Genomic DNA, 18,807 nt, shown 5'->3' on the forward strand with positions numbered 1-18,807 from the left:
TACCCACAATACTTTTGTCTAAGTCTTTGGAAAGAGAATAGTTTAGCCTTTTTGCTACATCTGGTAACATTTCAGAAGCATTAAGGTTAGTTTTTAATGGGTCTTCCCCAATTAAGTTAATCATATTTAGAGAAATAGATTCTTTCTGTGTAAGTACCTCTCCAATGAAAAAATCTTGTGTTTGTTGTTGCGACTCCTCAATAAGTACTGCTGGTTGTAAAACCAAAATCCTCAATTATGCTCAAATTGCATTGGATCTCATTGTCTGTATTATTTAGTGAAACTGACGGGCTATGCACCTCCACAATGGTTTCTGTAATATTATTTTTAATATTTTGACAAAACCAAACAAAAATTTAGTGTAAGTATACTTGCTACGCTTGAAAAGTGAAATCAAGGTAAAATGTACAAAAAAAATATTTAAATAAATATTATGTATTGTATTTTAAATTTCTGGGCTACTATAAAATAGAGCCTAAGAAATAGGAGCATCTCAAATAAATCATAAAGATTTTCTGGGCTATTAAAACATACCCGCTCCTCTAGTATTATTGTTTGAAGACAAGCCAAACACAAATTTTGTGTAAGTAACTTGCTATTCTTGTGATGTAAATTCGAAGTAAAATATGTAAAATTAGTTAAATAAAAATATATTCCATTCTATACTTCTGGGCTAATATAAAGTGCCTCTGAGAAATAGAAGCAGGTCACATAATCATAAAGATTTTCTGGGCAACTTAAAAGTACCCTCTGATTTATTGTTATATCCTTAATTATTTAGTCTGTATTACTTTGGACTACCTCAAGGCACCCTTATTGAGACAAACAATATAATTTTTCTTTGCAAAATGTGACGTTTTTGCATGTCATTTATGTTAACCCATTTTCTACGAAATAAACATTAATAGGAAAACCATTGCAGTCCGGCAACATAGTGCCTGTTTTTTATTCGAACAGGAAGATGGAGAAAAAAACAGGCACTATGGCAACAGAAAAATATATTGATAACAACAAAATAAAAGTCTCCATGTTTGAAGTTGATTAAAATTGTCACTTTGTAAATAATTAATAAATATAGCTATTTATTCACGCTAAATTTAATTTAACTACCATAAGAAAATCAAAGAAAAATATCATATAAATACCTGAGTCCTTTTCATCCATTTTCTCTCTCAACTTTAGCAATTTCTGTTGCAACTCTTCATATTTCCGCCGCTTTCGGGATAAACAATCACTCTTTGATGACCTTTTTTGGCATTTTAAACGCTTTTTAACAATTTTTATAAAATTATTTCGAACACGCGTGTGATCAGCCGCGCACAGAAAAAAAACAGTGATGTGCCCACGTCACGTGTCAAGAAGCCTAATATCTTCTTTTTTCTTATTCTTCTTCTTTAAACTGTGATCAGCGGCCAGAAAATGCCACTACAATTAGTACAAATGTTCGAAATGTAATGTGAAGGACAATCCCAATTGGCTTACTGAAAAGGAACTTTAAGTATTCACTGATGCTGAATAAGGTTTATAACAAACAACTAAGTGTATTTTTACAAAAAAAAAACAAATCCGCTGTTTTTAAATGTATTTTCTTGTGGCGTACAAAGTACGCCACGCGTGTAGTTATGTTATAACTTGATGCGCGGGTAGTTAAAGGTTAAAATATCTTCAATTTTCTTCAATATTGTATCCAAAAATAATTATGTTGTTGCAAAAACTGCACTTTTTTGTTTAGTTGCTAGTTGTCATTATCAAGATATAAATAAATATCTTCCTAATAGGTATATAAATATGGCTTTTATTCACTTGTGGATAAATATGTATGACTATAAATATATATTAATATATTGTAGTTTGATTATCCGAACAAATCGGTTTTCCGAACACCTATTTCCCCCAATTAGTTCGGATAATCGACGCTCTACTGTATTTCAACCTAATCCAAATGTATAATTACAATATGATTATAATAAAAACTACTTACCAAATTAGAATGAGTTTTCCTTGTCTAAAATAGTCCAAAAGTCCAAAAATATAGGTATATAAAAACTATTTAAAAAGGCAGTATAACTATTAACTAACTTTTGTTTGTTGTTTCTTTTCACACAAATTTTAAAACGCAACAACCATAAATAATCAAACTAGAGCTGTGCCACAGCCGCCATATTGAATAATTTTTGACATGTCATTTGAAGATCCAATCAGACCAAAGTTATAATCCGCATGCGCCGAGATCATAGGTTTTAACCTATAAAAATTCACCCTAATATCGCCGGTAAAGAAGTATAACTTCAATAAAATTTTGGTGTTGAACAGTTTTATTCATGAAATAATCGCCAAAAATTGCACTCGATATCTAAAATTAATATAGAATTTCAGAGCTCTTGTGTCACATTATTTGGGATCAATGTCACTGAATGTTTTTTTACGTAGACTTGAGTTTTATATGTAAGTTGTAACAAAAAGAAGAAAACTTCTGTTGGAGTGAAAGTAAAAAGAAAGATATACTCCAACAGAAGTAAGGAAAAAATAAAGAAAAGACTAGTTACAAAGTATTAAAAAATAGTCTGTCGAAAATTGAATTTATAGTAAAAATAAACCAGAAAATAATGCTCCAATTTTCTTTCTTAAACTTGTTTTCAATCGGCAATAGTCACTCGAGCCCTCCGGGCTCTCATGTCTATTGCCAGGAAACAAGTTTTAGAAAAATTGTCGCATTATTGTCAATTTATTCTCATTCTCTTGTGATATTAATGCTGAAAACTGTTTTCAATTATTTCATTCATAGAGATTCTGACCAATAGAATCCTAGAAGAATAAAAATAACAGCGGTAATTGTTATCGATAATTTCCGGTCGTCAAGTATTACGTCAAATGCCCTTCGTTACTACGCAAAAATGAACACTCAATGACATTTATGATAATTAATGTTTTCTTCTTCTTCTTCTTTTGCCCTTTAATTCGTCCAATTTTGAACATAGGCTTCCCCCAATTTCCACCATTCGCTTCTGTTTAGTGCTTTCTGTTTCCAGTGCGTTCCTCCTATCTTTGTAATGTTATCTCCCCATCTCATCTGAGCTCGTCCTCTTGCTCTCTTTCTAATCGCAAATCACAATGAAGAAGACACAGATGATGGAAATGAAGAACACATAATTCACGATAATGAAGGATACACAGACGAAATAGTGAATATGCAAAGAGCCAGTACGGAAGATTTAGCACCATCCCTAAATGAAGTTGAAATTATCATTAAGAATCTAAAAAACTATAAATGTCCTGGAAGTGATTCTATAACAGCGGAAATGTTAAAATATGGAGGAGCGCAGCTGACAGACAAAATACACAAATTACTAAAAAACATATGGGAAAAGGAAGAACTACCAATGGAGTGGAAGCAAGCAGTGATATGTCCTCTTTATAAAAAGGGGGACAAAGCAGAATGTCAAAATTATAGGGGCGTAGCACTATTAAATGTAACATATAAGATATTAGCAGTACACATCAAAAACAAGCTAGCAAGAAGTCTCAACAATAGCATAGGTGAATACCAGTGTGGCTTTAGAAAAGGGAGAAGTACTATAGACAACATCTTTACTTTAAGAGAAATACAAGCTGAGAGCTATGAATATAATTAACCAACAATGGCACTCTTCTTATATTTTAAGCAAGCTTTTGATAGAATAAAAAGAAAAGAAATATATAAAGCGTTAAAAAATCTAGAAGTTTCACCAAAAATAATAAGAATGATAAAGCTTACACTTACGAAAACAGAAAATAAAGTAAAAGTAAATAACAAACTAACAGAAAATTTCGAAGTGAAAGAAGGAGTACGACAAGGGGATCCGTTGTCATCACTGCTATTTAATGTAGTATTGGAAATGATAATAAAAGAGGCTAATATTAACAGATCAGGACATATATATCATAAAAAACATCAATGTTTGGTATTCGCGGATGATATAGTAATTCTATCCAGAAGCAAGGAACAATTAAAAGAGGTAGTAGAACGACTAGAAAAGGCAGCTCGAGAAAAAGGACTTTATATAAATGAAACAAAGACTAAGTACATGGAATGGACCGACAAAAAATTCGAACAAGGGCAATATTTAATAGTCCAGAAAGCCACTGCGCATCCGCTAGGAAAAATATTCTAATTCAAATTCTTTGCACAATCTTACTCAAAAAGGATTCCTTATAACAAACTTTTATGTTGCCAGGACTAAAAGGTGGTCAAAAATGTTTTAAACGTTTTTTTTTGTTTTTTCCTTAAATAATTTTTTTTGCATGGAAAAAGTTTTTTTAGGTTTTTTGGATCGTTCCAAACAGAAAAGGTCTTTAGTGACTTTTATCTAAAAATGAAAGTTTTTGACATATAAGCGATTAAAAATTGAAAAATTGCGAAATCGGCCATTTTTAACCCTCAAAAACTATGTAAAAAACTAAAAATTTGAATGTTGCCAAGGTAGGTTGATATTCTTTAAACATCATTTGATGAAATCCCGAAGAGTGTTTTGCAATACAATATTCAAAACTCCTTTGTTTTTTAATTGCTAATCAAGCGTGCGCGACACTATTTTCCACCGACAGTATGGTGCAAATGAAAGGAATAAATTCGTTATTTCGTAAACCGGCGACTTTAAGGAAAAATCTCGAAACAGGTCGATTTTTATTTTTAAGTTATGATATTGTGGCATATATGGTATACTAGTGACGTTATTCGTCTGGGCGTGATGACGTAATCTATGATTTTTTTTAATGAGAGTAGGGGTCATGTGGTAGCTCATTTGAAAGGTTCTTCAATTCTCTATTCAGTAATGTAAACATTTACATAATTATTTATACAGGGTGTAATAATTTAATTTAATAAAAAAATTTTTGGACACCCTGTATAAATAATTATGTAAATGTTTATATTACTGAATAGAGAATTGAAGAACCTTTCAAATGAGCTAGCACACGACCCCTATTCTCATTTAAAAAATCATAGATTACGTCATCACGTCCAGATGGATGACGTCACTAGTATACCATATATGCCACAATATCATAACTTAAAAATAAAAATCGATTTATTTCGGGATTTTTCCTTAAAGTCGCCGGTTTACGAAATAACGAATTTATTCCTTTCATTTGCACCATACTGTCGGTGGAAAATAGTGTCGCGCACGCTTGACTGGCAATTAAAAAACAAAGGAGTTCTGAATATTGTAGTGAAAAAACTCTTCGGGATTTCATAAATTGATGTTTAAAGAATATCTACCTACCTTGGCAACATTCAAATTTTCTGTTTTTCACATAGTTTTTGAGGGTTAAAAATGGCCGATTTCGCAATTTTTTAATTTTTAATCGCTTATATGTCAAAAACTATCACTTCTAGAGAAAAGTCACTACAGACCTTTTCTGTTTGGAATGATCCAAAAAACCTAAAAAAAACTTTTTTCCATGCAAAAGAAAAATAATTTCAGGAAAAAAAAACAAAAAAAAAACGTTTAAAAAATTGTTGACCACCTTTTGGTCCTGGCAACATGCAAATTTGTTAAAAGGAGTGCTTTTTGAGTAAGATTGTGCAAAAAATCCGAATTAGAATATTTTTCCTAGCGGATGCGCAGTGGCTTTCTGGACTATAATGATAACAACGAATGAAGGAACAATGTATAAATTTGAAAGTGTAGAGAGATTTGAATATTTAGGGACCTTATTTTCTAGTAAATCAAATATCCGGGACGAAATACACAAAAGACTAATGTCAGGGAATCGTTGCATGTATGCACTTAATAGAATACTCAGAAGCAAAAATATATCCAAAGCAGCTAAATTAAGAACGTATAAAATTGTGATACGACCAATAGTTACGTATGCCTCAGAAACCAGGACTATGACAAAAACCGAGCAATCAATGTTACAAGTATGGGAAATAAAAATACTTAAAAGGATATTTGGGGCAAAAATAATGAACAATCAGTGGACACGAAGAACAAACAAGGAGTTAGAAGAATTGTATAAGGAGCCTAATATAATTGCAGTTGTAAGATCACAATGACTTAGATGGTTAGGACATGTCCAAAGAATGGCCGAAGTTAGAATGCCTAAAATCATGTTAAGCGCTACAATAGGTGGTAAAAAGAGAAAAGGAAGACCTAGGACCAGATGGAGCCATGAAGTTAATGATGACCTGAGGTATCTCAATGCAACCAATTGGAAAGAAAAAGCGAAGAACAAGCAAGAATGGAGGAAGATTGTAAACCAAGCCATGAGCCTGCTTGGATCGAAGTGCTAATGTATATATATATATATATATATATATATATATATATATATATATATATATATATATATATTACTCCCAGCGTATGAAGTGAGCCACATATCAAAAGAAACTGCGGTTGAAGTGAGGTCCTGTACAAAGTGAGGTCCAGTATACGGACCTCACTTAGTCAATCAATGTAAGACTTTTTCGTAGACATGTACTGATAGCAAACACTGTTTTTTTACAAAAAAAAGTGGGACCTCACTTTGTATGGTCCACATCAATTTTTAGTTCAGAGATTTTCCGCATAGAGGCGCTGACTTTGGCGTATATTTTCTAACCATGTATATTCTATGCCCTGTTGAATAACTTACGATACACATAGTGAGGACCATACAACTGGCAACATCTGTTCAACCAATCTTTAAAACAGTGGATCGTCAATCGTCGCATAAATTCAAACAGTACAAAAATGTTTAATACTTTAATCCTTTTTGAGAGCGTAGGCGCAAAATTTCGGTCGAGTTCTTTTTAAACGCATTTATTTTTTTTCGAATCCTGAGATAACTAATAGGTATTTTTAAAAAATTTAAACGCAAAATAGAAGACTACATTATTCCCGAGGGCAGAAAGTCCCTTATAATGAACAAAAAGTTTCTTTTGTAATATATATTTAAAATTAAAAATCATACTATTTTTTTCACCCCTGTTACTTATTAAAATAAATATTATAGAAGTTCTCAAGGACTTTCGACCATGGATAATACAGTAATATTTCTTTCTGCGTTTAAATTTTTTAAAAATACTTAAGGTTTTCTCAGTATTCGAAAAAATGAACGCATTTAAAAATAATTCGAGCGAAATTTTTGCGCATATGCTCTCAGAAAGGCTTAAAATACTATAAATTTTTGTAATCAGTATTTCAATAGTTATTTATGATATAAGTGTTAAAAGTACACGTTTAAGGCACGCATGTGGAAGTTTGCAGAATGAGCGACAGCGAGTTCTGCAATTCACATGAGTGCCTTAAAAATGCACTTTTTAACACGCATATCATGCAATATTTTTTCTACAAACGTAATTACAGGACAATATCTACAAAAACTTTTACTTGAACTTGACTGACATTCCATTTTTATATTTTTTTGACATTACATCAAAATTGCCTATACGATCAATACGAATTGCAGTGCCATAAAATTTTTAAAGCACTAGTGCCTTAAAGCAGAGCCGGATAAAGGAGCGGGCGAGCCGGGCGACCGCCCGGGGCGCCAGAATTTGGGGGCGCCAAATTTTGAGAGACGCTGATATATAAATATAATATTTACCCCCCTCCGTGGCTCAGTGGTAAGAGCGCCTGCCTTTGGATCGAAAAAATCCGAAAAGTTGTGGGTTCGAATCTCACCAGGGTCGGAAATTTTTCATTTATTATAAATTAATAAATGAATATAGTTTCTGTCCTCGTGGGATCGGTTCTCACCGGAGGGACCGCAGACGTTCGGATACAATTAGCGTCTCTTTGCAAAGACAATGACGTCGACATTGCAAAGTAACAAGCCACTTACTCAACACACACACTACTTACACATGACACTAGGTACCCAACTGTTCAAAATTACCGTACCTACCATGCCAATGGCCATTAGTTGTCGAGGCATTAGCTAAACAAAAAAAAAATATAATATTTTTTACATTCACTATTTTTTTGGACTTTATAGATTATCTTTGGGCTAAGATTACTCCTAAGACAATTAATATTAAATAATTGTAACAATAAGAAAACTATTTCTAGCTCACAAAAATTCTCTAATAAAAATAATGCAACCTAAAAATTGTTATGGCTTTTAAAGGTCATTTGTCAGGTAATACCTATCACTTTTATGGTATTACAATGTTATACATACATACTTAAAATACACGAAGATCAGATTTACGAAGTATCAACAAATTTATGAATAGTCAGTGATATTATTATACTGCTGCTTGTCATTATAGCCTCAATGGTTAAATAGTTTTGTCTTCCTGTTCTGTAAACTTTGCTTTATCAACATTGTCGTGTGTCCGTGGGTGTGTAATTTGAAATAAAAAAAAACAAACCAGGTATATCTATATGAATTAGAATTGACAAGTTCTTTTTCATAATATGAATATATAGAAATTTATTTCGAATACTTTGTACGCGTTAAGATGTTTCACTTTTTGCATAAAAACGGCACGAACGACGTATGAAAAAAAGGAATAATAGATTTTTGTATATATCATAAATTGAACGAGTAATTCCAAAATGATTTGTTATTTGAAATATCTCAGTGGCGTACTATGTTTTTCTTTAAAAAAAATTCACACCATTTCAACAGTAGATATAAAATTATTAATTTTATGTCAAAAAATGCGCAATAATTACCTCTTAAAACACATCAAATTTCATTTGCATATCTGAACCGGTTTTAGAACAATAAAGAAATCGTCAGTTTGTAAGAAAAATGTCAACACCCCATATCTCGGAAACGAAGTATTTGCTGACATACGCTTATAGAGCAAACTGTCATTAATTTTTCATGTAGAATTACCCTTTAAAGTTTGTCGCATTTATTTAGAAACATCCTGTTTTTTCTTGACCACCCTGGATTTCCATAGTTTTTCCTGTATTATTTCACTTGACCGTTATTTTCAGTTCTTTCTGTTTTTCCAGTCCTGCAGGTTTCTTTTCTAATATTGCTTCGTCCATTTTATCTCTAAAAGATTTTCGGGGTCTGTCTCTCTTCCTTCTTCCTATCGGGCTCCAATCTGTTATTCTGTTTATCAACGATTTTGGTCTGCTCTTCTGCCATGTCCGTACCAGGTTAATCTCTTTTGTTCTATGTTGTCTATTATCCCTTGAATTCATTACCATTATTTTCTTAATCTCTATGTTATTTATTCTATCCCTTCTACAGCTTCTACTTAGGTATTCGATCTCTGTTGCTCTTATTTTGCATTTGGTTTTCGTATTTTTTATTCAATTTTCACACCCATTATTCAGAATACTTTTTGTCATGGTGTTATATTATATTCTTCTTTTTGTTTTTATACTGATGTTCTTATCCCACAGTACCGGGTTTAATTTTAGTATGCAGCATATTGTTTGTCCTAGTAACTCGATACCTAAAACCATAGCTTGGTTTTATAGGTATCGAGTCATAGAGATAATAAAAAGCTCATGAGATAATAAAAAAAATAATGAATGATTTTATTTGAATTTGCATAGATGATTGTAAGGCCAAGGATATCACAACGGCTCTAAAAGGAGGAGAAAAAATAAAGATGTACAAGCTCGCGTTTGCAAAGAATATCCGCATGCTATTTTATGCTAAGTGGATGCCACTCCCTCAATTTAGTTATTGGGGATGCAGCTATATCTTGCGCACAATCAACATGTTTTTTGGTCTTGTAGAAGATTTATACACATTAAATGATATAAATGAGTCAGATTAAATAAATTATTAGACGAATTTTTTACTAAGCAACAACATTTTTGTTTAATTTAGTAGTATTTTGTATTTTGACAACGACACCCGATTTGGGCGTCGAAACGATAATAAAATTATTTTTTTCAATTTAATTGTGGCTTATTTTCCATCTAAATCAGGGGTTCCCAAACTGGGGGGCGTGAGGTCATATCAGGGGGGGCGCGAGACAAGTTGAACATTAAATTAAATTTAGTTATTTTTCTAAAACTCAAAATTAACCGGTTGTTAAACTGTGTCTGGTAACGCAGAGTAAGCAAAAGTTATCTCAAATACAGGGGAACCTCGATTATCCGTCTCTCCATTAACCGTCACCTCTGTTAACCGTCAGGGTACATACAAACGTTGTATTGATTACGTAAGCAAAAATTTTAATGAAAAAAAAGTTAAGTTCATTTGTGATGAGGACACAAACAGCTATCCATTGCTGACAAATAAAGAAATCGTTGAAATGGCAACGAAGGCGGACCAAACAGATTCGGAAGCTGACACAGACTTGAAATTTGACTATAGATATGTCGATGAACCTACTGTAACTGACAAAGATTTGCGTAAATAATCTAGAGAAGCTGCATCGTACATGCAATAATTCATCGAGTGGTATTCTCAACAAGAAGAAGCCAATAAAATAGATTTATTCATTTAAGAACCCATTTACCCATTTATTCGATTAAGAAATTCAGCCGCCGCAAAATGTGAAGCAACAGTAAAACAAACAAGGGTTTCAGAATATTTAAAATTGATTCGTTTGTACGAACACAAATCCCTCTTATATTGTCAAACATACAAATGAAATTTGAGAGTTATACCTACTATGAATTTTTAATTTTTTTTTTTAATGTTCTGTTAACCGTCTTATCGGTTATCCGTCATACCTTTGGTCCGGTGCCCTGACGGATAATCGAGGTTCTACTGTACCTCTTTTTGACAATACTGTGAAACGCCGCATTGATGATAGGACCGAAGACATACAAAACCAGGTAGTTGATGCAGTAAAATAATCGCCATTTTTTGCTATTCAGCTAGACTAGAGTACTGACATAGTACAATGTTATCAGTTAATTGTTTATGTTCGGTATATTCAAAACGAAAGAATGAAAGACCAGCTACTTTTTTCTACAGAGTTGGAGACTGAAGACCACGACAAAAGCTATTAATGTTATGAAAGCAGTGTGAGAGTTTTTTGACAAACATGACACAAACTCTCTTGACAAAAACTGATCAGTTTATGTACAGATGGCGCACCTTCAATGCTTGGTTTTCGCTCAGGCTATTTGCAATTAGTAATAGAGAAAAATGCTGATGTGATTGGGATACATTGTTTTATACATCGACAAGCCTTGGCAGAAAAAACCTTTCCAAATGAACTTATGGCTGTCTTAAGGTTGTGTATTAAAGTCGTGAAGTACATAAAAAAACAGTGCTTTGAATACTCGACTGTTTAAAACTCTTTGTGAAGATTTAGAAAGTGATTACAAAACACTACTACTTTATATAGAAGTACGATGGCTCTCAAAAGGAAACATTTTGGTAAGATTATTTGACCTTTGAGATGAAGTAATCACCTGGGAACATCAAAAGCAAAATGAGCTAAACATGGCCTTTAAAAACATTGTACCCATGTAATATTGGCTTATTTGTCAGTCATGTTTGACTCGTTGAACAGCCTTAACCTAAAACTGCAGGGTGGAGACTCAAACATAGTAGTTACTCATTGTGATGGAGGCTTAGTTACTCAACTTTGGAGTCGCAAAATATCAGTAAACCCCTGAAATTATTCAAATTTCTCTAAAGTAGAGCCAATCTCAGAAGAAACACGCTTCAAGGATATTTATGAAGGATCAAGTTTGAAAATCGAAATATCAAATCATTTGGAGAGCCTAATTGAAGAGTTCCAGAAATACTTCCCAAACACTTGTGACAATTTTATTTACAGAATGTCAACTGATCCATTCCATGTCAACATAGACTCCCTGCCTGAGTCACTTCAAGAAGATGCTTTGCAAATAAATCCAAATGATTTTTTGCATGATTCCTCTGCCAAATACTTTGTTATAATGGACAAACCTTCATTTTGGTTAAAATGTTTCAAAGTGTATCTTAGTGTATCACGGGAAGCTCTTCATTTATATTTGCCTTTTTCAAGTAACTATTTGTGCGATTTTCAACACTTGTGGCAATTAAAACAAAGTATCGGAATAAACTTGATGTTGCTAGTGACTTGTAGTATAAGAGCTGTGAGACATTTTTGAGTAGGTATTTTAGGCAACCTGAAAATTTTTCAGGTGACTCTTCCATGATAGCCTAATACAAAAATGCCGGTCTGGCTGGAGGGTAGCGGTTATTTTCCCCAAAAATTCCCCCCAAAATTAAAAAAAGGGTAAAAATTGTTATTACAAAAAATATCATTGACGTGACTTTAAAGTAAATTTAAATATTTAAATATAAAGAAAATAAGCAGGCCAGGCGATTTGAGGGCGATTTTAACTCTGCAAGATACTTGCATGGGCGCCCCAGGATTATTTTTAGGGGATGCATCTGAACTTCAGAAGATTTCATCTGAATCTGTACATACTATTAACGAGTATACAATATACAACTATACATGCAAAGCTATGTACATTCCTTCAGGACAGGGAAGTACAATTATTATTTTGACAGGGTATTTTTTAATATTAAAAATAAATATTCGAAAAAGACAGGTTTTTTTTGGTGAAATTTTCCAACTGCCATGTGATCGAACAAATTACGCGTGCATATAAATGAAAAGCGCTATAGGTAAACAGGAGTGTGAGAAAGAGCGTATACCGATAGCTGTTTGCGTCCTCTGTTGTACCTGAGCGAGTCCGTTCGCTCGAGAAAAATCACGTTACCTGGCGATCCCATGTTGTTGTGCCTCGAAACGTCAGAGTAATTATTATATATTATAGTTTTTTAAGTAACTTTTTCTTAATTAAAGGAAAATAATACGTACTATACAATAGATTTTGCCAATATGATAGAAAAAGACAGATTTATTATTATAAAGATATAGGTAGAAAAGTATAAAAGTATAAACTAAATTGATTCTGTGTCCGAATCTTGTACTTCTTCTTCAAACTCCTCATCTGAGCTTAAATATTCACTGTCTTCTTCTTCATCAGACTCCCCTTGTGACTCAGATTCCTCTTCTACATGATCTGTAAATAGTTGTAATATGTATTTAGAATTAATTAAAAATTAATTAGTGATTAATTAATTGAGTTACTACGTATTCTCTGTCCTTTTATACGGAGTCGAAGCCTGGAGAATCACGGGCGCATCTGAAGATAGACTTGCCATTGTTGAGATGTGGTGTTATCGAATAATGTAAAAAATATCATGGACGCAACACGTAACAAACACGGAAATATTAGTAAAGATAAAAAGTTAAAAAAATACTCAACACTATGAAGGAAAGAAAAATGAGCTACTTTGGTCATATACTAAGAAATAAAAACGTGATATAATTTATAATATAAGGAAAAGTATTAAGTATTAGTTATACATTAATTTTTAATTAATTCTAAATACATATTTACAACTATTTACAGATCAGGTAGAAGAGGAATCTGAGTCTCGAGGGGAGTCTGACGAAGAAGAAGAGAATGAATATTTATTTTGGCTCATTTTTCTTTCCTTTATAGTGTTGAGTATTTCTTTTGCCTTTTTCATCTTTCTTAATGTTTCCGTGTTTGTTACGTGTTGTGTTCATGATATTTTTTACATTATTCACTAACAGCACATCTCAACAATGGCAAGTCTTTCTTCAGATGCGCCCGTGATTGTCCAGGCTTCGACTCCGTATAAAAGGACAGAGAATACGTAGTAATTCAATTAAATTATCGCTAATTAATTTTTAATTAATTCTAAATACATATTACAACTATTTACAGATCATGTAGAAGAGGAATCTGAGTCTCGAGGGGAGTCTGACGAAGAAGAACACAGTGAATATTTAAGCTCAGATGAGGAGTTTGAAGAAGAAGTACAAGATTCGGACACAGAATTAATTTAGTTTATACTTTTATAATTTTCTACCTATATATTTATAATAATAAATCTGTTTTTTCTATCATATTTGCAAAATCTATTGTATAGTACGTATTATTTTCCTTTAATTAAGAAAAAGTTACTTAAAAAACTATAATATATAATAATTACTCGTAACGTTTCGAGGCACAACAACATGGGATCGCCAGGTCACGTGATTTTTCTAGAGCGAACGGACTTGCTCAGGTACAACAGAGAACGCAAACAGCTAGCGGTATACGCTCTTTCTCACACTGCTGCTTACCTATAGCGCTTTTCATTTATATGTACGCGTAATTTGTTTGATCACATGGCAGTTGGAAAATTTCACCAAAAAAATTCTGTCTTTTCTAGAATATTTATTTTTGATATTAAAAAAATACCCTGTCAAAATAATAATTGTACTTCCCTGTCCGGAAGGAATGCGCATAGCTTTGCATGTATAGTTGTATATTTTATACTTGTTAATAGTATGTACAGATTCAGATGAAATCTTCTGAAGTTCAGATGCATCCCCTGAAAATAATCCTTAGGCGCCCATGCAAGTATCTTGCAAAGTTAAAATCGCCCTCAAATCGCCTGGCCTGTTTATTTTCTTTATATCTATTTGAATATTTAAATTTACTTTAAAGTCACGTCAATGATATTTTTTGTAATAACAATTTTTACCCTTTTTTTTTAAAATTTGGGGGGGATTTTTGGGGAAAATAACCGCTACCCTCCAGCCAGACCGGCATTTTTGTATTAGGCTATCATGGAAGAGTCACCTGAAAAATTTTCAGGTTGCCTAAAATACCTACTCAAAAATGTCTCACAGCTCTTGGACCATTGTGTTGTGCACTTACTAAAACTCGGCCACGAATAGGCATACAAGTAAATAAAATGCAAGCACATCCCTCTCACTAACCAACCTAATCTATTTTTCTTTTATTAATAATTTTTGGATTTTATGGAAACTGATATTGTTGTATCTCATGGCAGAATAATTAAATGTTTTGTTTTCAAGCTAATTCTTATTTGTTTTTGTTTTGTTCCTATTTAGGAGCATACAATTTATTGTAAAGGAGGGGGGCGCGAGAAACTTTCATTTCAACAAAAGGGGGCGTGGTACAAAAAAGTTTGGGAACCCCTGATCTAAATAGTTATTTATACACATTTTTTACTGGTTGTTGATAATGTGTATTTATCTTTTACCTCGCTTCTTCGTCGCTTGAACTTAAAATGTGCTCGCTATACTATGCCCTATGTTGGATAAGTTATAAGTAATAACTATCCTACTATTTTTTAAATAAATATATTTTTACATAGTTCTTTATGGTAAAATTTTGATTTTTTCCTATTTTTTTTATATTTGCAGTAAATTTGTATATTCTTATATGAAGGGGCGCCAAATTTTATTTTGCCAGGGGCGCTCAGAACCCTAAAACCGGCCCTGCCTTAAAGTAGCATTTTTAACGCACGTATGGAGTTCTAAAAATTGCATTTTTAACACGGTTGTAGAAAAAAGCCTTTAAATGAGGTGTCACATGATGTACTTACTTTCCTATTTAAAAAAATCAAAGTTGTGCCTGTCACCTGAAGAAGAGGGATCGCGTAAAGTTCGAAACATTGACGCTATAATATACTATGATTATTTTAAAAATCGACCTATCCGAGCGTTTTTCTTATGTGCTAAAAATAAGTAAGTTAATAAGGGGGGTAAAACTTATTCCAGCGAACTGTATTTGTAACAACCAAGGTAGGGATGGCGGTTGTTAAACAAAAAACCGGTTTTCGGTTATACCGGTTTTTTACTTACGGTTTAACCTGGCGGTTATAACTGGTCAAAAAAAGCGGTTGTTCCAAAAACCATTTTTCGGTTTTTTTAATCAGAAGCAAATACTCGATAGGTTATAATGTTAATATAATGTTATATGTTACATACATTTATATTGCAATTCAGTTTGCTCAATTTTCCTCCCGAAAAATTCCCCAACCAATTCAACCTATAAAAATTTTCCCATGTGCTTTCAAATTACCCTAAAAATGGGCGAAAGTGCCCCAATCTGGCATCTCTGATTCGTCGCTCGTTGTAGACGGCGTCGGTGTATATTGCGTTGTCAATTGGGATATTCACAAAACTCCCAAAAGTGATGATCTTACCGACATGTCCCTAGGATCTATCGAGTTTAAAAAAATATCCAAATGACATATTTTACTTAAGAGGAAACAGTAGCGATCAACAGGTAGCGAAAACGCATTCCAAGATTGCGGCTGTAATTTTGAATATTTTTTCGAGATATGTGGCACACGTATTCGTAATATAATAAAGAATGGCGGTACAGAGCCCAATTTAAAAAATATATTAATATGTGGAAATTACTCTGTAATTAAATACAATATTAAAAAAACGAGCCTGTACCGCCACTAAGAAGAACAAAAAAATACACTTTCTTCAAATAAACTTTTTTATCCGATGCCTAGCTTTTGTGTCATTTTGGAACTACTAAAATTTTTTATTTCATTAGTAGTTCCAAAATGACACAAAATCTAGGCATCTGATAAAAAAGTTTATTTGAAGAAAGTGTATTTTTTTGTTCTTCTTAATGGCGGTACAGACTCGTTTTTTTAATATTGTATTTATTTACAGAGTAATTTCCACATATTAATATATTTTTCAAATTGGGCTCTGTACCGCCATTCTTTATTATATTACAAATACGTGTGCCAAATATCTCGAAAAAATATTCAAAATTACAGCCTCAATCTTAGAACGCGTTTTGGCTACCTGTTGATCGCTACTGTATCACCTTAAAAATAAATTCGATAAACCAATTCATCATTTATTGCCATCAAAAAATTTCAGTAGGTAGTATTTTTTAACAGGTTTTTATAATACCTTTCATTTCCTAAGAATTATGTATTATCTAAAAATTACATAATGGAGATTCCTAATCGTATTTCGGTATTCACATTTCATACAAGAGTCTCAAAGTACTCAAGTATAAACAATTTTTAGATGATTTTGGGAATATCGATATCAAGCAGATCACTTACCTTTTTATGTAAATATTCATGTGTTTCATAAAAGCTGATGTGACACTTTCGTCCAGTTCTTTATTAGTAAATAAAAGTTGAATTATGGTTGTTTGGGTTAATAATTACTTCGCATATTATTTATAATACATATAGTAGGGGAGCAAAGTATGCTAAATGTGCAGTCACTCGAGCGCTTTGGGGACCTATTGGGTTGTGATTATTAGGTTCTAAAACCAAAAAAGTTGAGTAAAATTTTCCATTTTAGTGGGGACTTTCCATATTTTAATTTAATTTTCCATTTCCAACACCCGTTTTCTCCGATTATAGCGCCACCTATCCGTAATTAGAAAAAACGTTTCGAATAAAAGTTGCTTATTTTTACGCAAAGAATCCAAATCTGAAATAAAAAAAAAAGGAGTTCCTATTTAAGATTTTAAAGTAACCCCCCCCCCCCCACCTCCGTGGGGGTCGTGTTTGGTACCATTCGATAGATTTCAGAAAAAATATTCAGAAATTGTAGTGTATTACCTATAAGAAGTTACCGTTAAGCCGGGTCCACACTATGTAACAAAACATGTTAAATAACAAAGTTTTGTAACTTGTTACAAAATTTTAAATAAACAAGTTTTAAAACACAGTGTTGTATAACATTTTTCTGGTTATATAGCATGTTTTATGTTATCCAACAGATATCGGTAAACATCAAAGAAAGTTATAAAACCGCACCGCGACTGATCTACACCTAAAAACATGTTATTGAAACATTTCTCTGGCATAGTACCTACGCGAGCAGCAACCGTTGGAGTCATATCGCCTTGTTCATTCTGGAGTGATTGTGCTAGATTTTTCTTTGCTCTGTTCACGTAGGGTTATTTACGCGATGAAATTGTCTAAAGAACTGACTACTCATTTAATTGAGCTATTTCGTAAGTAACGAGTATTATGGGATTGCTATGGGATGAGCTATATTTATTGATTTAAAAAACAAATAAAAAACACGATGAATAGACTAAAATAGAAGTGAAAATAGATACAGAAACTGTAGTTAAAACTAATGCACGTACGCCTATAACTCAAGCCAACAAAAGAAAAGCAGTACGCGGAACCTTAACAGCAAATCGGTGCAAATCAACTCTAAATTTGACATAAATACTATTCTCTACAGAGCAGAGTGTTCAGACATAAAACCTGTAACATTCACTTCATTCGCTACACAGATGCAGACTGCTTCATCAGCTACTCAAACAGGCACTCAATCATACAATATATCTGAGCCTTTCTATTCCGTCCACTACACCTACATCCGCTACTTCTCCAGCTACACCAATTCAAACAGACAGTGACACTCAATCATGAACAGGTGAAGACGATAATACTGAGGAATTAAATTTTACAGAAATGTTATACTTCCTCTCTGAAACAATGAGTAAAAAGTTTAAAAAATATACTTTGCTAATAATATAACTGTTAATCTTTCTCTTACTGAAATTGCATCTCGAAATGTCTTTCCTGCCTATTTTATGGCCGATTTCATTTATAAGAAATTCAAAATCAGAACTTTCTATTCTTAAGAAGTTTTTAAAACTGCCATCACATTTAATGTCTCCTGTCGATGGGTCTATGTTATCTCTTTCCAGATCAGCTAAAAGAGCTGTACCACTACCTATATTTTGCTCGAGCTGCTAATGAAGGACACATCTAAAATATTAATTTAACACGCCGGTGTCGCCTCCACAATATTACACAAGCTGCTGTTGCTATGAAGAGATCCTCCATACTTATATGACGCAATTTTATATACTACCTAACCTACCAGCTATCCATCTAAAATGCTGCAAAATTTATGCGCATGTTGTTGTTTTGTTTTTTGTTATATAGTCTGGATACTCATGCTATATTATAACAAGTTACATAACAAAGTTGTACAACAAATTTGTTGTACAACTTTGTTATTAGCATGTTTTGTTACATAGTCTAGACCCGGCTTTA

The sequence above is a fragment of the Diabrotica virgifera genome, chromosome 8, assembly GCF_917563875.1.
Source record: "Diabrotica virgifera virgifera chromosome 8, PGI_DIABVI_V3a".
Lineage (NCBI taxonomy): Eukaryota > Metazoa > Arthropoda > Insecta > Coleoptera > Chrysomelidae > Diabrotica > Diabrotica virgifera.